This window comes from Periplaneta americana, chromosome 11 (genome assembly GCF_040183065.1).
Source record: "Periplaneta americana isolate PAMFEO1 chromosome 11, P.americana_PAMFEO1_priV1, whole genome shotgun sequence".
Lineage (NCBI taxonomy): Eukaryota > Metazoa > Arthropoda > Insecta > Blattodea > Blattidae > Periplaneta > Periplaneta americana.
Window position 1 is genome coordinate 126320840 of NC_091127.1, and position 27095 is coordinate 126347934.

General features: G+C 33.4%; 1 protein-coding gene across 1 annotated transcript in view; it reads left to right on the forward strand.

Annotated features, from left to right (window-relative positions):
- The first annotated feature begins 2445 nt into the window (after positions 1–2445).
- Positions 2446–27095, forward strand: part of LOC138709329 (uncharacterized) — a 619328-nt gene continuing 594678 nt past the window's right edge. Inside the window, exon 1 of the mRNA XM_069840022.1 lies at positions 2446–3266. The gene's annotated coding sequence lies outside the window, so the exon portion shown is untranslated. The remainder of the gene's footprint in view (positions 3267–27095) is intronic.

Genomic DNA, 27095 nt, shown 5'->3' on the forward strand with positions numbered 1-27095 from the left:
TGCAGAAATACATACAAATTTTGCCTTTTTAAGTTCATATGAATCCGCCCCTAGTTATAACCTTAACTACCGTACTTCTTTAAATTAAAAAATTAAACATTTTAATTCCATTGTATTTATATCATTATCAGATTTATAGACCAGCTCGTTTTAAAGGATCTTGGAGTATTCTTTGACAATGGTCTTTATTTCTACAAACATGTACATATTCGGAATTAAAATTTGGAGCGAGTCTTGATAGGAGTCCGCCTGTATGTAGGCAAAAATTTCCATGACTCTCAACAAATAGCATATATACAGGGGCTCTTGTTTACTGTACATGCGCAGTGTGTTGTAAGCGAAACATACAATAAGAGAGCTCCAAATTTTATTTCCGGGTCTGTACATTACGTATATAATTATGCGATTAGAATATTGGGTCTAATAGGCAATAAATTATTCTTCCTCTATGGTTGATTTACTCTTAATACTTTAGATTGGACTTGGAGAGATAGAAACTTGAATATGAATTTATAGCTTGGAATTCTCTTACAAAAACTGATTTGGTTAAATTAGAAATTATTCAACAGAATTTATATCGTTATGTTCTTACAGATTTCTGCGCAATGACTCATCAAGGTGTTGTAGCTTGTGTACTTTTTTCTTAGTCTGTTATTTAACGACGCTGTATCAACTACGAGGTCATTTAGCGTCGATGAGATTGGTGATAGCGAGATGGTATTTGGCGAGATGAGGCCGAGGAGTCGCCACAGATTATCTGGCATTCACCTTACGGTTTGGAAAAATCTCGGAAAAAACCCAACCAGGTAATCACCCCAAGCGGGGATCGAACCCGCGCCCGAGCGCAACTTCAGACCCGCAGGCAAGCGCCTTGACCGACTGAGCTACGCCGGTGGCTTAACTTATGTCTCTTTCAAATAAATTTAGCTCTAGTGTTCCTACGAAAGACATGAGGAGTCAAAATCTTTTCTACAACAGAAATAATTGTAAATTTCTTTCCCCTTTCTTCATATTATTATGCTCTGAAGCTGGCACCTTGTTACAATAAATTTTATCCAGTTAATTGATTGATTTATAGTTTACATAATTGTAAAATATCACAATTATTATTATTATTATTATTATTATTATTATTATTTTTATTAATCATAAATTATAATACCAATAATAATCATAGAATAATATATAATTATCTAATACTTCCAAAATGATAAAGTATGAATATAGTATCTATATTATAATTAAGCACTGGAGTATATCTTATATGTATCGTACCTTTAAGAGTCTCCTTTTATACCTATCCTGGTATACTTGAGAATGACAGATTGCTAGATTGCTCATATCAGTTACTTTATGTTGAAAGAATTTACTTTAATGGTAATAGTAACAGAGGTCTGATGATGATGATGATGATTGGGTGATAATAATAATAATAATAATGATAATAATAATAATGATAATAATAATAATAACAATAATAATTTATTTTTCATGACTATGCAGGATATTGCAACTAATGACCTTCCATTCCATTTATTTTTGTACAGACCCAGAAACAAAATTTGGCCCACCTGAATTTTCCATGTTGCAGTTATAACATACTACTCATGCTCAGTGCTCACATGCTTGGAAAATTCAGGTAGCCCAAATTTTGTTTCTGGATCTGTACTTTTCAGACTGCGTAGTCATATTTCATGCAATTTTATTAAACCAGTTTTATGTGTTTTTACACATATTTCAATTTTTTTGGTATTTCGTTAATTTTTATTTTTGACTTTTTTTTTTATTAATTCTGAGATCTTCACTTGGTTATTGTCTGTCTTTATATGTCCAGTTTATTTTTTAATGCTTGTGAATGTTCAGAGTAATCAATAACTCCAGAGTATTACAATTTTTGTAAGTATTTCTATAGAACTAAGTCAGATACTGGTATAAGAGAGCAATATGACATATTTGGTGGCCTAACAGCAGGTAGACTATTGAATAGGCTGTGCGAATCTGCCACATGTCTCACGCATGTCCTGCACAATAGTTGAACGTCTGTCTTTGTTTGCGACAGGGGCGCCGTAACGACGTCTGCGGCGACGACGGGAAGCTGGTGGGAAGCAGGAGGGCATCCATATCATATCAGTTTGTATCGAGCTGGGTGCGAGAAAGGGCGTGTGCATAAGGAACCCCTTCAGAAGAGCACAAAACTGAAAGCAAGATCTGCAAAATCCACGCCAAGCTGTCACTGTGGATATTACCCATCATGCAATATTCCCCCACGATTAACCACAAGTCCCTTCTTATTTGTAGGTATAGATCCCATCTCTCAGCTGTCATAATAAAAAATACGTGATTTGTTGAACTGCCATGCTTTAAGTATTTTATAAATAAAGATAAATACCATATTTAAGTTTTCGTGGAGGGAAATACTAAATTACTTCTATTTATAATTGTGGTTTAAAAATTGTGTGTTTTTATGCGTGTCGTGTGTTGAAAGAAACACTGTTTTTTCTGGTTCATATAACTTTAAAAATGTGTGAATTAAGTGAAATTAAAAGAAAAAGTATATATTTGTTTGGAATGGATGGTTGTGACTTCAGAAAATGAAGTTAAATCTTTCTGTGAACATTTTTTACGTCGTTGAGAGTTAAGAAAGTGTTTTTACTAACAAAATATTGAGCTGAAACATATGCAGTATTTTTACGCGATTTGTACATTTGCTAAAGTGATATTAATAGCACACGTATTTGCTCATTTACAATAAATTCACAGTTGTTGTGAAGTAAAGTCGTGAATATAGATAACTGTGAACTCTAGCACCCGGGGAATGGTGGTATGACTTTCAAGAGAATCTACAGGTGTGAGTTGATGTTTTTGTTCTTTTATTTTAGCAAATCGCTCGTCTTTTACGAACTCCGCGGGGAGAATTGTTAGTGAATACCAGCAGAAACGAGATGCCAAGAAGCTATCAGTAATGATCACATAGTTTCTGCATATTTTTCTATAGAGAAGGAAGAGCTTGTAGTGTTTTATTCGATTGTGTGACGAGTATAATCTTTCTTAGAAACATCGGTGCAACGTAGAGATGGCGCCATGATTTGTCACAGAAGGGCGTGTTTTATGGTGGGATATTGGCTTCATTTTAGTTGTACTTTATGGTATTTTGCGAAAGTGGAGCAGCTTTGTTGAGCCTAGAAGAAACCTGCACAATGGAGACCTGTAGCTGATGGAAAACTCATCGATGTTTCGTCTGATAGGATCCTAACAGACCGGAGAAGGTGAGTACATGCTATCTATTGCCTACCGTAGCTTAGAAACCATTAGTATTGCAATTCATATGCGAAAATGTGTGATATAGCTTTCTGAAACGTATTGAAAAGTGATATACTTCACAAATTATGCCGTATTCGACGTTTTCACATGCAATTCATTGTCTCCATCGATATATATTTCAATGTAAACAATATTTTACATGAATAACTTCCAATTACTGCAAGAAATGCATAGTTTTGGTAATACTTTGGATATTTAAGTTTCAGATTTATTAGGAAATCGATATTTTGTGCACGCTAATGATTAGCGTAGGAAATTGGCTATCCTTTCAGTAGTCAGTGTTTGAGTAAATTTTGTATCCCTGCTCTTTCCAATTTCTCTAATGCCCGGGTACCAGTAGAGTGCTATGACGTAGAACATAATCATCATATGAAACATTCGTCATCGTCAGGCGTATAAAGATAAAGAGAAATAACACTTTCTGCAATAGCAGAGAAAAGGCGAAATTATTGGAATGATGTTAATGTCATAATAATTATTACATTAATATTTGTGAAACATTCATCAGGCGATGGTTTCTCGTATTCCTACCGAAAATTTACTGTGGTTTATTTTTGTAGAACTTTCCATATGAGTATTAAGAAAATACACGTTGGAACTTTTGTCATGTGTGGTTAGCATGGTATCGATCGTATATTTAAAACAATTCGGATGATGTAAAAACATTCATGTTCACGAACGGCTCATACACGACGTTAAATCTCTGCCTATTTGTAGTTAATTGTACTGTATAATTTAGTAGATTGTTTTGTAATTTGCATATATATTCAGTATTTTTTCTTCTGCATTTATACATTTCTGCCCCTTTATGCATACGTAACATATATTATAGGCCTATAATGAGCTCTAAAATTTAATGACAATTGTGATCTTTAAACTAAAATACTGAAACATGATAGTATTCTTGACTCGAGAAGTGGCTTATGGGACAAATGCTAATGTTTTAAATATAATAATTTTTAATTCGCGGGGAACTTGTGAAAAAAATAAATAGATTTCAAACAGAGAAAATATCGGAAACTTATTACGAAATATTTAACCAAGAATTGAATAATAAGATTTAGAATTACTGAATATCATAAACAACGATTAATACCGGAATGGAGATTTGGATTGTACGATTATTAATATTGTTTCTTGCAGTAACAGAAACAAAGTGAATCGCGATAAATTTTAAGTGACAACTAAATTATTGTAGAACTATAATTATACGCCTATTCAAGCAATACAAATTCTCCAGCAAGATGTTCCATCGATTTTTAGGATTGCAGTATGTAGGTCAGCTTGCGACAGGAGCCATATTCAATTGATTTATTATTTCAGTAATATTAGTTTTTATAGGAATTGAAATATTTTCGTGCTGTTAAATTTTACGACGACGCTGTTCATTTTTGTTTTACAGTGATAGTTTATATTCGTAATATTGCAGAGCTTACATTTAAATAAATCTTACATGCCAATAAATAAATTCATGCAGGATATTACATATCTCTTCCATTTGGTTGGGATTATTTTCATAAGTTTTACTGTGATATCTAAACAGCACTCCAGATTAAATATAATATAATCATATTTTTAATGACGTAACAATAACAGAATGATAGGCTACAGTTAGAATTTTAAACAATTGCGAAGTTTCATAGTTAAATGCATGTTGAATAAATCACAAAATTAATATTTGATATTACGTATAAGAAATTGGAACAGACAAGAAGTATTTTTCATCATATTTCGTGTCAAGATAAGATTATTTAAATGTCTTAACATTTTTCTAACAATAATTAATAAGACATATAACAATTTAAAAGGTAATAAAATATATTGACGACAGAAAAATGATAATAAAAATATTGGGATTTGAAGAAATAAAAAAACTGAAGAATGAAACATTAAAATTACGAATTATATAATTGAAAACAATTATAATTTTAGTGTTGAAGTTAATCCACTTATCTACAATATTTATCTCACTAGAGGTTTTGATTTATCTAAAGAAAATCAAAACTCGAGTGGGATTTAATTGACTATTACACGGTTAGAAGAAAGTATAATATAAAGATTTGAAGAAATAAAGTACTCTATGATGAAATAAACATTAATCATTTTAAAAGATACAATTATTGAAAGTACTATGCAATGTTGTCAAACAAAGAAACACATGCTAGGGAGGTGATAAAAATTGTAGGATAAGCAGCCATGATTGGTTGCAAGACGTCGTTCCGTACTGTTTCATTGGTCAAAATTAGTATGACTAGTAAAAGTGTAATAACCTCTATAAAAGAGGGACTTTTTAATTTAATTTGTCTCTGTAAATACTATCACCTCCTCTGACAATTTTGAGACTCTATTCTGTGAAAGTTCATCACCCTAATTATCATCATCATTCTCAAAGTGATCATGTTTAGGCGTAAATTGCCTGTTTCTCTTCTTTTACGGAGAAAATTAGTCCTTTCACCTAGTTTATGATGTGTCTGTTCCGTTTTCCTATTGGCGTATATTCCAGTGTCTTTCGTGGAATTCTGATTTGTAGCTATATGATTTTCCATTTTTTTTCTGTCAATCCTGAATTTAGTTTTTAATTTCTCACTGATGTTTTCTTTTCTCTGTTTGCTTAATCTTGTGATTCCAAGTAAAGCTTTTAAGAATATCATTTGTGCTGCCTCTAGTTTTTGTCGGTCTCGTTTTCGTAGTACCCAAGTTTCGCTCCCGAAACGGCGTGTTACTTCAGCTGCAGTATTGTGTAATCTCAGTTTTTGTCATCATTTGTTTTCCAAAATGGCTTTTAATTATCCTATTAGTTTGACTATTTCGTTCATTTGACGTCATTCCATTTTCGACCAATGAACTGTAATGACATTTTGAATTCCAACCAATCACAGTCATACATCGCGATAATTTTTGCAGCTAGATTTATCGCTATCAATTTATCGCATGGTCGTTCTTTTGTTTAGTCAGTGTCCCCAACTGTTTCCCCGTAAATCAATGAACATGAATCCATTAATATGTATCTATACGGTTAAACTTTTCTTTCAACTTTACGCATTCAAGCAATGAATTAAAGATTGATGTTTAATATTAATTAATATATTTATGCAGTGAAGACGAGTTCAAAACGGCGCACCATGTAGACACAAAATCTTGATGCATTTTAATTGAACGTACGCTTTAAATTGGATTATTTCAATATTCTTCCCAGTTTGCATGCATACGCGCATGAAAAATTGAACTGTGTAGATGCAGCTTTAGTCCCGTTACACATTACAGCGAAAATGTGTTTGTCGAGCTATGAAAAGTGCTTTCCTGTAGTACGGAGTAACGGTCGAAATAGGCATAGCTGACATTGGTCCCGCTCCCACAGGTAACCTAACGTAATTGTAGCCTATAAAATTTACATTACGTGAATGAAATTAAACAATTAATAGAAAGTAAGATGTTCAAATTTATGTAACATCGGCGCATATCAAATCCAAGGACCTTGTATAATATTATATACAAGACCTTTGATCAAATTGCTTTCCGTATGGCTAAAAAAAATCGTGTTTTAATTATCTGTACAGAGATGGCTTCACTGTGTAGCAACATATGTCTCGCTGTAGTGTGAATACATAAGCATTGCTGTATAGCTGTCTCCACACATATTACATTGTTCTTAGTTCTCGGTGTAGTGTGTAATGTAACGATGAAGTACTAAATAAAGTGCGAAATTCTACTTCCACACCAACAGCTTCATCTTCTAATTCCATGTAGGCTATCTGAAAAAAAATTACACTCCTTCATTTAGATTTGATAATTGCGTTTTCAACAATTCTTAATTTAATTAATGTATTAATTAGGTTACATGTAATCATATTATAAAATGTTTAAATTAAATTATGATTTCAGCAGATAATGAAAATGTATTTCTGTTATAATAACAAGAGAAAAGCACAGTATATGTAATTAACATTGTTAAACTATATTTTGCTTTTCGCAATTGGCATTACTGAATAACATCCAATTTCTTTATTGCAATAATCGATATTAATCCATTTCAACTTCACAATGTCTGAATAGGTCAAGTATTCGTAAATATACAATTATTAACATTTTGTGAGTGAATTTTAGCGATATATTATTTACATTTTTATTTTATTCACGAAATAGTCCTAATAAATGTCACTCGTGGTCTGAGATTACTATAGATAATATTTATACAGTTATAATTTAGTATCAATTTTTATGTCCGAAATTAATGTTCCTTAAATACTGAAATTGTCTGAGTTGCTCAAACATTTTCCCATTCTCGGTGAAAGTAGTAGTACGCAATATTTCCTGAAAAACATTGAACAACTTTTATGAGCGATAAAGGCAGAGAAAATTGCTATGTTAGATATTATACTTGACATCAATCATCCATCTGATATACATAAACATTAAAAATTAGAGAGAATATCCCTAAATTGTATGCAAGAGCCGCAGCATTTATCATTTTGCTAATAATGTTGGAATGTCCTTTAAAAATAACTTTCAAAATTTCTTTATAGAATACAATTTTCTCTTTCTGGTGGTGAAATAATTAGTTACTTAACTCTAATAGTGCCCGAGATACTCTCATCAACTTTCGCACATGTCACTTCACTGTCTTTTTAAGTTTACTCTTTGTCACTAATTTTCTGAAAGTTTGTAATTTGCATTTGTTTTTCCCAGATAACACAAAAAGTTTTTGGCGTATTTAATTAAATTTTGTGTGCCTGTGCATTTTTCACATTTTAAAAATAAAGAGTATACAGTAGGCCTAATCTTAACTCAGCAATTTGTTATTTATATTTAATAAAATAATGTGGTTCATTAAAAAGTTACAATAATAATGTAGTTTATAAACAGTTAAAAAAAATATTTTTCCAAGAGAAAAATCAAACATTTTAGTTTATGTTCATGCAGTTACGATAGTGAAAAAATTTAATGTCAGGATCATATTTTAAAAAATCGATAACTTTTTGAAACATAATAATGATTACATAATATTTATAAAAGATATTGGAAATGAATTACTGTTAATTATAAACATTGAAAATATTAAAATGTGAAATAAAGTAAACGGAAATTTTGAAAATTTGACAAATTTCACTTAATTAGGACTGGAAGATACTGAGATATGAATGGTTTAACTGCATATAGTTTGTAGAGTTGGTAAGGTGTACTTCCTCTCCTAAACGAGAAAGTTGAACAAAAAATATAAATAACCTACTGCTTTATAGCGAATGTATCGTATTTTATTACAATCAGAAATGTTTTAATTTTCCTCTTCCAACAACCTTTATATTTTAAAAATGTATTTCGCAGTATATAAAATCTGTAATAAATATTATAACTACTATAATAAGATAAATTAATGTTTTGAAAAAAAAACATTTTATTAAATATTTTAATTTCCGTTTTCAATTAACATATTTTAAGGAACAATTCTCGTAGTCCTAAATAAATCATTTCGTATACTTCAATTTGAGGTTAAAATCCATTGTAATAGGCCATCATAATATTGCCATCACTGAACCACAGTCTAGTACAGCTATGGGGACTATAAACAAAGTAGGGAGGGAACGTTCCTACTCACCCCACATTCGTTTGATTGACAGGCGAGGGGTAAGGCAGTTGTTTTGCTAAGTCAAGTGCAGTGGTGGACTCGACACACCTTGCGCATCAGTAATTTCTCCGCTCTTATTTCTCGTTTTAAAATCTTTACAGTATTTTGTTTATAGGACGTACACGTATCATACAATAATTATGACGGCCACCTACTGTCATTGGGCAAATTATATATTTTTCAATTGTATAACCATTCCTTTATCATGTGCACGAAAAATTCTTGAACTGCCTTGTGATCGACGTAATAAAATATTTCTTTTTTAAAAACAATAAAGAAAAAAGCAAAGCTCCATTGTCATTTAACTGCACAATATATTAAAAGATACATGCTCAACATAATAAATTGTTTCTTTTTAAAATCAATAAAGTAACTAAGCTCCATTGTCATTTACCTTGAAAGATTTAAACACAATATAATTATCAACAAAATCAATTGTTTCTTTTTATAAATACTAAAGAAAGTAAAACTAAGCTCCACTGTCATTTAACTTTAAAACATATTAAACAATATATATGAGATATGAATGAAACGAAATATTACTGTAGGCATATACTGCTGGTTTTCATTTTTTTGTTGTTAATTGCCCTCGAAATTTCTTGTTATTAACAAAAAAGGATATATTTGGCTCTAAAATAGAACAACTCAACCGTAATACTGAAACTAAATGCATGTCTGTGATCCTAGATCTGGAGATACTTTTGGTCATATTCATTTTGAAAAGAAAAACAGTTCACAACAGTAAGTTGAGCCAAACATAGATACCATACTCATTGCAAATGTGCGCAGATTAGGGAATTGCTCCTCTTGTAGGTAATCCATTTTTTCCTAAACACTTTAGTGGCGTGCTCCTTTGCATCTCTATAGTGGCTCTGATGCTTGGGTAACATCAAATACAAATGGATTATTGAACGGACACATCTCCATGTCCATTGCAGTTACTTCTGAAAATCTTTCTGGAAAGAGAACGCATCAAGTAGGCCTAATATGCACTCAAAGTTTTAAATAAGTTCACTTCTGAAAATACCATAAACATATCTTGTTTTGTATCTTTTCACAAATATTACGAAAATATCTTTTAAAACTGTAAATAAATACTTGTAAGATCACCGAAGTCCGCTTTATGCTTCCGATCAAAGTGGCGTTTAATATTGAAGCGTTTTATATGCGCAATTTTAAACCTACATATTAAGCAACACTCTCTCTTCTTTTTGCAAGTAACAAAAAATTCTTTCTGCCACTCTTCCTGAAACTGACGTCCCGAGATCGAAGCCATACCCGCCACTGAATGAAGCATGTCTAGAGAAGCACCAGGCGGAGGAGAGGGTCGGTGGTATGAGATAAGACGGCTTTGAGTGCAGTGGCCCTTCGGAGCCATTTTTCCCCATGGTTGGTCTAGTATATACAGTCATGAAGCTCAATATGTAGTAAATATGCATCCATAGATAGTTACTAACCACTAGGATCGCTATTATCGCCTCATTACAGACAATGCGAAATAGTACCTGCACAGTCTATTGTTCCTAGTACTCTCATAAACTCAAGCTTCGTGACTGTATATAATAGACTGTGATTGAACTATGACAACTGTAGTAAAGACGCCAATGGAATGTGCTATGAAGTTCCGTTACGGTTTAATAACAATCTTATTATTCTTCACAGTCCAAGGTTTAAATATATTACACATCCCTGAACTACTATGACCCAAAAGAGCAGGGTCTACCAGGGTTATCATAAAATTAGCCGTAACAAATATGTTCACCCCTGTCACAGGAGTCATGCAAGATATAATTTCAAGTATGTTATATTCCAATAATGTAAATATCTTTAAATTACGAAAGATGGCTGTCTTGCCTTTTCACTTTACATATTTAATGCCATTGGAGCATCACGTATTTATGAGGAACTGCTGAATACTTAAGAGAGTCAGAGCGTTTGGCTCCGTCTTTCGGTTGGACTGAGCTGAAACGAAACTTTACAAATCGATAATCCTATAATTTAGTGATCTACTTCTCGAGCAATATCTCATGTATATAACTGCAATAAAAGACACGGCCTTCAACTCTTTAAGTGATTAGCATACATCTGTATCCCACTGTCAGAAAGCTGTTTTACAACGAAGAGGTCGAGGTCTTATTTTCGACGTACTCTACGGGATTTATGGTGGAGAGAGTGGCTGTAGGATTTCTTTGCGAGTCCGTCCATTTTCGCTATCATTTTAATTGTACCATTCCACCATCACAAATAGAAAATAAAATAATTCATAATTAAAACTATTTAAATAAATATGTAATATTAAAAGTAATACTAATATAATATCAACATTTCGTCCACATCTGTGAAGTAACGGTTAGCGCGTCTGGCCGTGAAACCAGATGGCCCGGATTCGAATCCCGGTAGGGACAAGTTACCTGGTTGAGGTTTTTTCCCATAACCAATATGAACAAATGCTGGGTAACTATTGGTGCTGGATTCCAGACTCATTTCACCGACATTATCACCGTCATTTCATTCAGACGCTAAATAACCTCAGATGTTGATACAGCATCGTAAAATAACCCACTAAAAATCAACATTTCATAATCTTTGAGTAGCCTTTGCGTTTTAAAAAGAGTTATTAAATGAGAAAGCTAATTTCCTTTTCTTACCTTAGATCTACTGTCGACCTACTCAGTCAACATTACTCAACCGTCTGTGCAGCGTCACACACCTTCATCTGATTGTTCTCTATATTAAAATGCTTTCATAACCTAGCGTCGTGATGATTGGACTATATACAGCTACCCTATTCAACTCTGTAACTTCACGTATTTACATCAAATACTGTAACTTTTAAAGCTTTTTATTTCAACCTACAGTACATATTATGCTATCTGTCCATTTGATTTTAACTTTAGGGGTTAGGTACAGCTTACAGCAATAAAATTTTTGGTAATATTCAACATTAAATATTTTTACCATTTAAATAAAAATGTATATATATATTTTTTTTCAAAATTCAAAATGGTGGCAGTTCACTGTGCAGTGATGAAGTGTTTCCCTCATAACTCATAAACTTGTTAACGTTTTCATGGTCTCTCTCTTTTATTTTATTGCTGAAATTGATATTTACAATATCGTGTTCTTTCAACTACATTCCTTAATAAACAATATTTTTTTATTTTGTATTAGAAGAAAATACTGATATTTGACCATTTTTTAAATGAATTTATTATTTATCAACATACCGAAGGTAGAGGAGTGATTTTGCATCGTACTGTAGATATGACATGCATAATGCACACAAAAAATTTCATCACAGAATGTTGGATAGTTTTTGAGTTACGAGGGAAAGGCTTCATCACTGAACAGTGAACTGCCACCATTTTGAATTACGAAAAAAATATCTAGCTATATAAATAATTTTCTTAAATCGTAAAAATATTTTTTTTTTCATATAGCAGAAGGACAGTGTTTTTCACATACTAATTTTCATTATTGTACAAGATACAGTAATGGAGGAAAAAATGTTGAATATCTCCAAAATTTTATTGCTATAAGCTGTACCGAACCCCTTAATGATTTTGTAAGATTTTTCATAAGTTACATTCAACAAACTGAATTTTAACTTGTAATTAATTGCACATCTTAACAATTTATTTTTATTGAAACTCTATGTTTGAGGTGTTTGTTGCATGCTATCGTTTTATCAGTATTCACATCTGTCCTCATATACTTTTGTAAGGTTATTCTTACACCTTATTTTTACGTTCATACAGCTTGACATATGTTATCTCTTAGACCTGATGATGCCACACACTGCGAAAGCGCTAGTCATATTAAACTTATAATTATGATCTGTATAATCATTAGGCCTAATAAATTGTGACAGTTATTGAAGGATTTACATTTAATTATTTCTACATTTTTATCGATATGGACAAAAATCACGATCCTAATTGTAATAGTTACTGAATAAGACGGTGTTAAACATTTGGGAAGAAAACATTTTGTATGAGAAAAGTATGGACTTTCCACCAGTATGGTATTTCACTTTTTTGTTACATACAATAATATATGCCAGCGGTGGCGAAAATGTAATCGTGCGCCGAGCCACTGTGTAACCTGCAACGTGCATAGGACCTATGGAGGGAGGCGGACACCCGAAGGGGAAGTGAAGCAACTGTCTGACTTATTAACGGATTTTCATTTTCCTTACGTCAAGCACTTAAATATAATTTTATACAGTACAAGGCTACAAATTAATGTTTAGTACGTGTAACGAAGAAAGAAATGAACAATATCACAACCTAAAATTAACTGTCTTCAGAATGTCTCTGCGACAAAGTTTCAAAATCAGGAATGATGTCACTTACTGCCAGTCGTAGTTGAACACGAAGGTATTTGTCTGTCAGTCGTGATCTAAATTTGGTTTTTACTATTTTCATTGTTGAAAATAATTTTTCACAACTGAAGTTGTAGTGAACATGGCTTCAACAGAGCAAGCGAAAGAACGAAGCTTCGGATATTTATTTTTTGGCAAAGATTTGAAAGTTCAACATCTGTCAAGTCCTTACATCTAGCTTTCATTTGAAATCACATACTGTAGTAAATCAGTGAGTTCAAATTGAGGAGCTAACCGCATTATTCGTACATCTGCTGAAAAAGGGTCGACGTACAGAGGTGATGATGATGATGATGATGATGATAACAACAACAACAACAATAACACTTAACCTTTTAATGTTTCATCAGTAACATGTAATATAATGTCGTTTTATGTTATACAATCGTTTTCCTCGTAGGCCTAATACTTCGAACAAATCATAAGGTGGGTGCTCCTGTTACGGCCATGTTCCTGATATGGCCACCCCCCCTATTGTGAGTTAGTTAACTAAAAAATCCGCTAAATTGCAGCAACATCCAGTGAAAGGACATCCTGGTATGTCACTTGATCGTTTTCCATCCAGTCAAGTTGAGCAATATGGCGTCAGTTGCCTGTTTTGCGGTTTTCATGTGACCTCTTCTTATTTTTCTCTGGTAAGCCTTCTTTGTTTTATGCATATTTTTCAAATACTTGTTTCATGAAAACCATCGTACTCCATTCAGTTTTTAATGTTCTGTTGATTGGTGTTGTCATTGATGGCGTATCTTTTACGAGTTGTTCATAATCAAACGAGTTTCGTGAAAGCTTACATGCTCCTGATATGGCCATATCAAATGCACCATGGCCATATCAAGTTCATTTCACTTTTATTTTTTTCACCTTACAAATTTACATGCCTTATAGCTGGGATTACGCAAAAGTTTTGTATTTTAAGAAAAAAATTTAATTTTTTATGGAAATACCTGTTTTGAATACACTTTTGAATTATAAGAAACATTATTAGCCTAAGTGTCATATTTATTCATTTTACACCAAAATTATTTAATTTTAGCACAACTGCGCTATCAAACTGAAAACAATCACGATTTGTAGGACATGGAACAAGGGTGGCCATATCATGTGCACATGTTCCTGATATGGCCACTAGGTAGACTTTTGGAATTTGGGACTTTTTGGACAATTAAAGCTATTTTTATGGGGAAAGGAAATTGTTTTAAGAAAGTCCATTAGACTGAGAACGAGTAAGAAAAATGTAGTTTACATTTTTTTTTTCAAAAATGGCAGCTAGAAAAATTCTCAAACCTTAGCATGGCCATATCAGGGACACCTACCTTACATTTAATATTCTCATCATATTGACAGCAAAAAAATGCGTCCTCTCATCCTACTTGGAACTTTCGTACATAGTTTCGAGAGAGACATATGCCGCTCGCAGGTCATAGACAAATAAAAATGGAACGGAGTTTGACTCCAGTGAGTGAGAGGGTGGGGGTTGGCGGAGGTTAGAAGCAAGCGAAATGCACAGCTATCACAGCGAGCCACAATGTCTCGCGAGTCACGTTCTCGCCATGGCTGATATATGCTATTCATTCTGAAAATCTGCAGGGTTATTTCACTACCACGTTGTACACTCACTCACTCACTCACTCACTCACTCACTCACTCACTCACTCACTCACTCACTCACTCACTCACTCACTCACTCACTCACTCACTCACTCACTCACCCACCCACCCGCCCGCCCACCCACCCACTTTTCTGCCCAAGGGCAAGTCTTTCACTTCAAATATAGCATTCTCCAATCTTTGTGACGGATCTGATAGGATCGAACCCTAGTTGCTTTTGTTGAGAAACCGTCAGCTGCTTGAGTTTCGATTGAGCTTATTATTTTAAACCTGCTTGTGATGTGTAAGTGTACTGTATGTTGTTTCTTTGAACCCATGTCCAGGCGGATTATAGAGTCAGGTAACTGTGAGATTAAATAATCTATTAACCGCATCCACCTCGAAGCTTTGTAGACATCCACAATATAGCCTATACGTTACCTTCATAGGCAGGGAGATGGAAGATACGGGCGGCTTTCATCGAAGCACCGCTTCTATGTAACGATCTTCGCTGAGATAAACCTGAGCAAACCGATGCTTCCTATTTTATGTTCTTCGTTTTCTTAGTGTAAATACATGTTTGCCCTTGTTTCTACTCTATAATATCTTGGATTAGTAATTTGTCTTAGTTTTTAATTAATTGTTCTATTCTTGGATTTGGATTTCAACATAGTTTCTGTTACGTATTTGATGTTCCTCTAATTCGTTTGTAAAACTTTCGTCATTTAATATTAAAAATGTGGTATGCTTCATTTATTAACTAATATTATTCTACATAGTTCAGCATAGTTCATTATATACATTCTATAATCAAATTTTTGATAGGATATACAGAATGAATCAATTCAATAAAGCAGTATTAAAACACATATAATGAATACCTACTGTTTTACTGAATTGATTTCAGCTTTATATTTTATGAATGAATGAAAACACTGTTATAATATTGGCTGGAAAAATATAATGATATCAGTTATACAGAATGACACTTTATACTTGTACCCTTATATAATCGAGAAAATATTTGAAACAATAACGAAACTTTTAAAATGAAAAATATAGGTTTTTTTACAGTACTCTTACTAGAGGTTTGATTTATCTAGAGAAAATGAAAAATCGAGTGGGATTTAATTGTCTATTACACTATTCTTTCTTTCTTTATTTATTAGGTTATTTTACGAAGCTTTATCAACAGCTTAGATTATTTAGCGTCTGAATGAGATGAAGGTGATAATGCCGGTGAAATGAGTCCGGGGTCCAACACCGAAAGTTACCCAGCATTTGTTCATATTGGGTTGAGGGAACTTGCCCCTACCGGGAATCGAACCCGGGCCACCTGGTTTCGCGGCTAGACGCGCTAACCGTTACTCCACAGGTGTGGACTCTATTACACTATTAGAAGGAGGTATAGGTCTATAAATATTAGAAGAAATAAAGTATTCTAATACAATAAAATATTATTGAAATACTAATGTCTTCAAATGTATTTTTCATCATTACAAATACGAGTATTAGCCTACGCTAGATGACAATAGTGTGTTATGATTAGCTGTTCCCCTGTTACCAGTTGTGGCAACTATACAATCTTCATTGAATTCTATGGACGATTACTAGTCAAGAAGGCTTTGTTGAGTCAGTATAATTTTTATCAAAATAGTTGCATTGCACTTAAATTATCAATAGGACATACACCGTGTCCGAAATGAAACCTACCGATAAAGATACTAAATAATTTATTCCTTAATTTATTGTGACACACAAAAACAAATTAGGGGACAATATTAATAAACTCAACAAGTTTGTCACCATCAGTAAATCTCAACATGTCCCCCTCTAGTAGCACGGGACACATCTAACCTGTATTCAATCTCTCTCCAGGCATTGTGTAACATCTGCGGAGTTACAGATCTTACTGTGTCGATAATCCTTTGACGTAACACTTGAAGGTTCTCCACTCTGGTGTTGTAGACACGATCTTTCACGAATCCCCAAAGAAAAAAGTCTAATGGTGTAAGTTCAGGAGACCGTGGGGGCCATGTAATAGGACCATCACGACCAATCCATCGTTCCGGGAAATGATTGTGTAAAGTTTCAACGACTGGTCCCCAATAATGAGAGACAGTTTCATCTTGCTGGTGAACCTCTCTGGAATCTGGCGTAGCGCAAAATTTTCAAGCATATCGAGATATACCGCACCATTCACTGTATTCTCAATGAAGAAAAAAGGTCTGATCACTTCTGAACTGGTTAATCCACACCAAAGATTTAACTTTGGCATGTTCAAAAATAACACGAGGATTCTCAGAACCCCAGATCATGCAATTGTGGCGATTAACATAGCCACACACGTGAAACGTTGCCGCCACCATGTCGCTGAAAGTCTCCATTTTCTAGCAAATGTTTGTGTTACTGAACAATGGTGTGCCTATCAGGAGCTGCACGGCCGTATTTTTCACGGAATCTCCGCTGAACTGTAACCGGAAACTTAAACTCTGCTAACCAATAACGGCACTGCATTTTTTCTTGTGGTGTGAATGAAGCCATTTTGGAAAACAATCTGTGTAGGCCTATACACAACAATAGGAATAACAGGTTCGCCAATTTCACAACATAAAAACTTGAGTTTCTCTACATTTTGGTGCAAACTGGCCATAAGTAACTTCTATGGATATCTAGTTAGTTCATTTCTTTATCGGTAAGTTTCATTTCGGACACGGTACATATTAATCGATCTCTGATACGTGACTATTCATAATCTCATATAGCAGAAGCTATAACATAATTTAAATAATACACAAGATAATAAGATAATAAACAAGATAAATTAATGATAGAAATGTTTAATTAAGGATGATGAAATAATTATGAATCATTTTAAAAGGTACAATTATTGAAACAACAATGTTGACAAGCAAAGAAAAAATGCTAAGGAGGTGATAAAAAACGAACAAATACTACGGAGGTGATAAAAAATGCTAGGTAGGTAATAAAATTGTAGGATAAGCAGCCATGATTGATTGAAACACGTCGTTTCGTACCGTTTTATTGGTCAAAAGTAGTATGACGTAGTAAAATTGTAATAGTCAATGCAAAACTAGAAACAGGGTAAGCTATGAGAGTGTATTGAGAGTACTAAATTCAGTCTTCTGAACCACACACTTTGAGTTGGGTGCATTAACAGTACCGATACTGTAAAATTAGCATCACGTACATTACGGCTTTTTAAATTCATTTTTAATAGATTTGCAGACATTTTGCAGGGATATTAAATTGGTAAATTATTTGGTAGGCTATTATATGTGATGAGGAATTTATTGACTGTAGAAAAGTACAACTTTCCAGTTACGTTTCAGTGAATACCCAACATATTTTTTTACCAATTTATTTGTAGCTCTTAAATTTTTTGGTAATCTGAAATCATCAGTTCGTTCAATACAGTATTTCTAATTATCTTTTTGCACGATCTTATTTTTTGTTTTATTTACAGCTATTATTGTTAGGCCTTGAAAGTTAGAATTACCACACAGAAACTTATTGCTAGGGAAACCTTTCTTCATAACACAAAACTATGCTGAAGTAGATCCATTACAGTGTTACTTAGTTACCATTACAGTGCAGTTTTGCGGAGGCTTTGGAATAATATTTCTCTAAATTTTCAATGCAAAATATATTGTATTTGCAATTTTAGAAATATGATCTTGCAAAAAATGTTGTACAATACACGTTTGTGAAGTGCATTACAAAATCTCGGAAAGTGAAAAACTCTCTTTGCTCGTTTTTCCAGCTTTTCCTCGATTTTGTAAAAAGCACTTCCCAACATTGTATCGTAATACACTATTACAGCCCCTTGTTTTATAATGTATATAACAATTATTATTTTTAATCTTGAATAATATTCTTATTTTGTCTATTTCCCTGTATTATATCACAGTTCTTAAAAACTGCAATTCGTTTCCTTAAAATATCTCTCTGTTATTTAAATATCTGTATTTCAATTCTCCTATAGCGATCTTGTTACAGACGTTACCTCATAAAATTGTAATGATCTACCTTTTATCATTTCATTCTGTAGAATCTGGTTGGTAACGCAGTTATCATCATCATCATCATCATCATCATCATCATCATCATCATCATCATCATCATCATCATCCTTGCAGGTATTAGGCCTAGTGGCCTGTTACGGTCTCCGTCCATCTTTTCAGGGGGCGTACTAAAGATCGTCTTCCATGTGGTATATAGAGGAGAATTTGTCTTGGGAGTCTGGAACGGTCCATCCTATTGACAATGCAAATTTTACTTCTAACTGGCTGTTTACCTTGGAACGCCGTGATTTTTGTTTTGTTTCGGGAAATTTTCATATTGAAATTTTGTGCTATTATATTCAGGTGATTGAGTATTGCAGCTCGTCTTCATTTTGTAGCAAAAAGAACCTGATCGTCTGCATATAATAATGTATCTAGAGTACAATTTCGGAAGAGCGGGATGTTTCCATAAATTGTTAATCGCCAATGTCTAATGATGGAGTTGATGTAGGCCTATATATTGAATAAAAGTGGTGAGAGGGGGCATCCTTGACGAACTCCACAGTTTATCGGTCTCCATTCGGTATGTTCTGATCCGATAGTAATTTTGATAATATTGTGATTATATAATTCGTAAATTGTTCTTATAATTGCGTTTGGAACTGAATTATCTGCCAAAATTTGAAAGAGCTTATTTCTGTCAACACGGTTGAAAGCTTTTTCGTAATCAATAAAAGCTAAGTGAGTTTCTTTATTAAATTTCTTATGTTTTTCGATCAAAATCTTCAAAGTAAAATATCCATCTGCGCAAGATCTGCCTTTTCTAAAACCGTTTTGTTCTTCACCAATGAGAGTTTTGTAGTAAACTTCCAACTTAAGAGCTATTATTCTTGAGAAAATTTTGTATCCACTATTTAGGAGACTGATTCCTCTGTAGTTTGTGCACATTTATGAAATTTGTAATTCTCTATTTTCATACTTGTTATTCACTAGTAATAGACCTTTACGTTGAAGTACACCATTTAAATTAATTAATTCAACTTAGAAACACATATTGTTTTCATTGATTTGGAAAAAACATTCGATAGGGTGAACAGAAATATATTATTAAATGTATTAGCCACAGACCATGTTCCACAACCTGTAGGAAACATATATAATATCTATAAAACAATTCTAATTGCAGTGAGGTGTGACAATAAATTATCGCAATGGACAGAAATTCATCCAGGAATAAGACAAGGTTGCGGCCTTTCACCGTTGCTATTTATTATATAGGCCTATAAGAATCAAATCATTAGAGAATGGAAACAATTGCCTCATGAATAAAAATTCAATAGACATTTAAAACTAGATTCATTACTTTTTGCAGAAGATTTAGCTCTGGTGGCATCCTCAGAAGATGAATTACAACGTTCAATTTTTAATTGGAACAAAATTGGAATTAAATATCATATGAAAATCAATAAAGAAAACACTAAAATTATGGCCTAAGAAAATATGTTTAGATTCAAAAATGTTGGAAAGAGTGAATTATTTTACATATCTCGGATACACATTACCTTTTTTCGATGAAGTAGACATTTCACAGAAAATTTCAAAATACACCAAAACAATGGGAATAATTAACATAATTATGAAACCTTCCCTAGTACAAAGGCATGTTAGAATTCGCCTATATAAGACCTTGGCGAGATCTGTACTTTGTTACGGCAGTGAGGCATGGACATTGAGAATGAAAGACGAAAGCAGAATAACGGCTAATTAAAATGAAATTTATGAGATATACAGCGGGATATACGAAATGGGATCACAAACGGAATGAAGATGTAATGGAAGAATTACAACTAGAACCTGTAATTAATCACGTAAAACATTATCGGAACAACTGGATAAATCATCTGCATGGCATGCGTAGAGATAGAATTCCAAAAGTCTTGCTCCACTATCGTCCAAACGGGAAGAGATCTCTCGGTCGTCCAAAAAAGCGCTGGATTGAAAATTCAACTGTAAAATCATAACAGGCCATGTCGCCTAATACGTGAAGGGAAGAAGAAGAATTAGTTTTCTTAAATGTACTTTAACACTATTATAAACTTGCCAGAGCAAGGAGTCACGCTAAAAGACGAGCTCCCTAACGACAGTCTACAAAAACTGGCCAACACATACGATGCAGCAGAACGTGCCATGATGACGAAGTGGAAGTGGTGGGGTCACGTCACGAGAATGGAGCACTCAAGATGGACGCACGCGACCACCATATGGGACCCATACATCGGAAGAAGAAACCAGTGAAGACCACGGCTCAGACGGGCGGGTATGTTTATGAAGACGACAGGCAAACAGTGGTCAAGAAAAGCAAGGGACAGATCTCAGTGGAAAGAACTAGGACTAATACGAATTAGAAATAGTTAAGAGTGTTACAATGTATAGCGCTAATAGGTTACAATGACGACTAGCACTAGACAGTGTACATTAATTTTAAAGTATACTAACCGATAAAGTGAAATCTCCCGTGGAATGGCTCACCAAGCGAGTAATAACGAGCCGTCCCTTTTATATAAGGCCTTTGCCCTTCACGGGACATAATGGCTAAATTAATTAATTAACGAATTGCAGTTTTTAATTCAGGAGGAGTAATAATTCAGCTGATAGAACTATGAATTGGGAGGTCCCGGATTCGAGGCCGGGTGGGATGGGACTCATTATCATCATCATCATCATCATCATCATCATCATCATCATCATCATCATCATCCTATCACATTGACTATCGGTTCTTTCCGGGGTTAAAACGGGGTCGGGTCATAGATCTGACCACATTTTGTACGAAGGTGATGAAAGCATATTAGGGACTCTTACCTCTATAATCCCATATGCCACTTGGCGTCTAGGCGTCGTCTATATTTTATATTGCATTTTACACACGCATTAGGTTATTTGTAGATATTACCATATTGTATTTTGTAGTTACTTGTTCACTATTTACATTTTTCGTTTGGAAGCAATTTAGAACGAATTGCGTCTTTTTATTCTTGAATGATAAGTGTATCTACTCGGCCACTCTCCCATTTGAATCCGCTATTTTCTCACATTTCATTTAGTTCAGCTGACTCTCTTTGAGTCGTCTCCATTTACTTCCACTTTATACAAAATGAATGCATGGTGATATGAAGGGGGGGAACAGATTTTGACGGAAATATACATTTCTTGCTTCTATCATACAGAGAAGATGATTTGTGGCATGACGTCAGGCTGTCTATTTTTGTGTACAGAGATTTCTCCTGAGCTACTGCACGAATTTTATTCATAGTCAGTATCCGGGAATCAAATCATTCCAAGATGATTAATGTGAAATACCATTTTTACTGAAAATAGACTTACATAAAGTAACACTTTTATTGTTCAAAATCTGCTCTATTGAGTATCTTTTTAAACAGTGTAAGGTGATAAATGAAGCTGAATAGATCGTATATAATAATAATAATAATAATAATAATAATAATAATAATTTATTTACTAATATTTAATGTGCTGTACAACAGCCTGGGGCCAATAACAGTTCAGCACAAGATGAAGTTAGCACAAGATTTACAGTTATACAAGGAATAACAAAAGTGCATACAAATGATTATGAAAATTACAGACCAATACAATTAAACAATAATGACAAAATGAATATATAACAAAAACAATGCATACAAATAATTATTAAAATTAGTACAATGAGATAATTAAAATAATGACAATTAAATAAAATGAATTACAAATGAATTAATGAAATCATATACCTAAATGAATACTGGAATCATATAAGTAGTATTACAAAGATATGCTATGAGAATATTGTGATACATATCTAAAAAAAATAGCATAAGTTAATAAAACTGATATAATACTCAAAAAGTATATACTACACATTAAATGGATTCAAGTTCAATCCATGCAAATTAGCATATTTAATACATCTGCAGACCGGAGAGAGAGATTTAGAATTCGTATTATATATTTTTTTTAAATCTTAAATCTTAGCAGGAATTCGAAGACTGATATTGCTTATGAATAATTCACAATCAATATCACCCTTAATGACTTCACAAAAAAATAAATTATCAAGATCCTGACGTCTGGTAAATAAACTACCGCAATTGAAATATTTGCAATTAATCTCATATTTATAATCGGAATTTGCTAAAAATCTATAAGAGCACAAGGAAATAAATTTTCTTTGAATATTCTCCAATTTAGCCGAGTCAGTGGAAGTAATGGATTTCAATACAACAGATGCATATTCAAGCTTGGATCTAACCAATTTATAATAATAATAATAATAATAATAATAATAATAATAATAATAATAACAATAATACTAATACTAATAATAATAATAATAATAATAATAATAAATACCGAGGAAAATTGACTCGTAGATAATGAATATCAAGAAATCCGACCAATAGCTTAGGAGAAATCGCTGTACACAGAGAGACAGATAGACTACCACTTTTTTAGTTTTAAAAATTCTAGAAATGTGTATTTTGTCGGAAGCCTCTAAATCGACTTTGTACAGCAACGTAATACTTTCTCTTTATACTTGGTGTAATGAAAAAGTAAAAAATGGAACTTATGTGAAAATGTTCATTTAACATTCAAATATGATGGACGTTCAGCTCTCGGAGATTAATAGGCTGTCTTACAGGATCTGTGCACCATTCAGAACTAAATTACGCTGATGTCCTGGATTTTCTGAGCGATTGGTTGCTTTCAGTTGTTGACTACTAAAGTGGCGGACATAAATCCCACAGACAGAAATCGACAGTGTTTTGTATTCAGGTCATCATGGAGCCAGATTTTAGTAACTTAAGATGCGATAATCAGAGCATGTTTCGTGTTGGCATTTTTCACTAACTTTGTGAAACTTTAGTAAAGTCTTTATCCCATTTGCATCGTATTCTTACAGATATTGGTGCATCAGAACATGTATTTTGCTACGGTACCGATCTCTTATAATATTCAACCTGTTTCCGAAATGACAGATTCATACATGCCGAGACAGAACCATTACTTTGAGAAATACATTTTCGAAAAAAAAAAATATAGAAACAGTAATTCATAAAAATAAATTGAATAACTTTAATTTGTTACAAAGTAAAATTGACGGAAAAGAACATTTAAAATCAAGTGTCGTTATATTAGGCTACTTATCGTTCATTCTATACATCGAGTCCCGCTTAGAGGGATCGAGAAATAAGTGATAATTTCAAGTGTAAATAATGGTTTATTAACATAACTTGATGTAAAAACTCTCCGAGTTTCGGAGAATGCTCAATGCAACTCGATGTCTGCGTCTTGAGTTGCTCTGCAGACATCTAAACTGTATTCAACTTCCCTCCAAGTGTTCTGTGACATTTGTGGAGTCACTAGCGCAGCTGCATTTGTGATGCGTTGCCTCAGTTCCTCCAAAGTGTTAGTTCTTCCTCTTTAGTACACAGCATCCTTCACAAAGCCTCAGAAAAAAAAAGTCCAAGGGGGTCAGATCGGGTGACCTGACAGGCCACGCAATGTGTCCTTGTCTTCCGATCCACCTATCCATGTACGAAGAACACGGCGTTGTACTCGCGTAATGGATTTTTTTCTGCTAGCCATAGCACACGCTTAACTTTCTGTTGTAGTGTCCACATGTTGACCATGGCGTGTTCTCCTACAAAATGGCGCCAGGCTTGTTTTAGCAACAAACAAACGAAAATTACGCATGCAGCTATTTTCAAACTTTGTTGCGTAAACTTGGACAGTTTCTCTAGGATTGTCAGATGTAAATTTAAACGATATCTTTATCTGGTTTTAAGTGGTGAGCAATTATTTCTCTATCCCTCTAAGTGGGACATGGTGTATTTCTGTAAACCAATCTTAATTTTGAGAGAAAGTCTTAGATATTTCTAAAGTGTCCTGAGATTTGAATATGCCTACGTAATTAAAACGTTTGTGTCTTATACATTGCAATGATTATTCTATTTAATGTCTCTGAAATTTATATCACTAAAATACTTAAGGAAGTGCACTTTTTATTATAACTTAAAATTTTATATTCGACCTTGCTTTCAAATTATGTTCAGAATTAGAAATAATTTTAAGACACCTTTTTTCTAAGATGATGTCCATTATTTCTTGTGTCGACCTGGTTGGCGAGTTGATATAGCGCTGGCCTTCTATGCCCAAGGTTGCGGGTTCGATCCCGGGCCAGGTCGATGGCATTTAAGTGTGCTTAAATGCGACAGGCTCATGTCACTAGATTTACTGGCATGTAAAAGAACTCTTGCGGGACAAAATTCCGGCACATCCGGCGATGCTGATATAACTTCTGCAGTTGCGAGCGTCGTTAAATAAAACATAACATTTAACATTTATTTCTTGTGGATTACTGATTAAATCGATATTCAACATAGTGCGTATAACAATGATATTTAGAAAACAAAAAACATATCAACCACTAATAAAACTGAAGCACGCAATCATTTCAACGGTCATTGAGTTTGGTGCGGTACTTGAATAAAAATCCTGTTGCGTATTTAAATGAGATTTCCATTTGATTTTCATTTCACATGGATTATGCACACTTGTGATTTGCCTGTTTCTATGCCATGTTAGCTACTTTAGCATTGTGCATTTTTTATTGGGAACTGTAAAATTAAAACAGCCACATTACAGGATTACGTAATGCTTGTGAATTACATCTGGTATCGTTGACGGGAGTTGATTACTAATAGGAATACACGATTTTTAATGTTGTAATGTACTATGACCTAGTGTTACAGGACGCCAAAAATTTATACACTACTACTACTACTACTACTACTACTACTACTACTACTACTACTACTACTACTACTACTACTACTATTGCTACTACTACTACTACTACTACTACTACTACTACTACCACCACCACCACCACCACCACCACTACTAATAATATCCCTATTACTTAAATAATAAAAATTACAACTATTATCACCAGAGACCGGAAGTTTAGGCATTATTAATCATTAAAATAAGCAGGCAAAAAGGCATTATAAATAACTAAAATACGCAATAAAAGGCAATAACAAAAACTTTCCACTAGACCTACAACTTTGCACTTTCCACAGAGGGTATGTGTCGAATACAATTAGAGATTTTCGACTCAATGTTGCAGTTACTGTTGGAAGCAAAGAAATCTTCTTCCCAGTAGCCTTGGAAAGTGCATTTTTGTGTTTGGTTGTACTGATATGTTGCGATATGAAATATTTAGCTAGCTACAACAACGTCGCAATGAAAACTGAAAGAAAAATAGCCGTTAAAAAATGACGTTAGACCCGCACTCATTGTTGCCTTGTCAAATAAACACAAGCGATAATTAAAACGCTTACCGTTATACATTTTTGCACGGCAGCACTCTTTGTTGCAAAGAGAATATGAACTGACTGAAAGACAATAATATAGGCCTACATTCGGTGAAGTCACTTTCATTGTAGCAGTTATAGAAATAAATTAAAATATACCTGTAGGAATTTTTAATAATAAATTAATAAATAATAGATAAATAATCAAATAAAGGCAAAAAAACATTTATTTTGTAAATTAGGCATTTATATTAAAAAAGGCAGAAAAGGGCAACATAAAACTGTGACGTTTCAATCACAAAGGTATAATTCGTACAGATTTACTTTCAAAATGAAGATAGATATAACACATTTAAAAAGGCATTCTGCCAAAGTTCCGGTCTCTGATTATCACCATTTTATTATTGCCACAAAATTATTACTATCATGACTACAGTGGATATGATAACAATTTTAGTGACGACTTTACGAATTGTGCCAACTGCAGCGCGAATAAGAATTTAGTGTGGTCCAGTATTACTAACTATAATGGTTTCGATGTTTTTCCCAACCGTAAGATGAATCCCAGGTATCTATGGCGAATCCTCGGCCTCATCTCTCCAAATACCATCTAGTTATCACCAATATCATCGACGCTAAATAACCTAGTAGTTGATACAGCGTCGTTAAATAATCAACTAAAAAAAAGTAGCAGCAGCAGATTTGTAAGTGGCTGTTAGGAGGATTATATATATATATATATATATATATATAACTTAGTCACTACATTCCTCCAT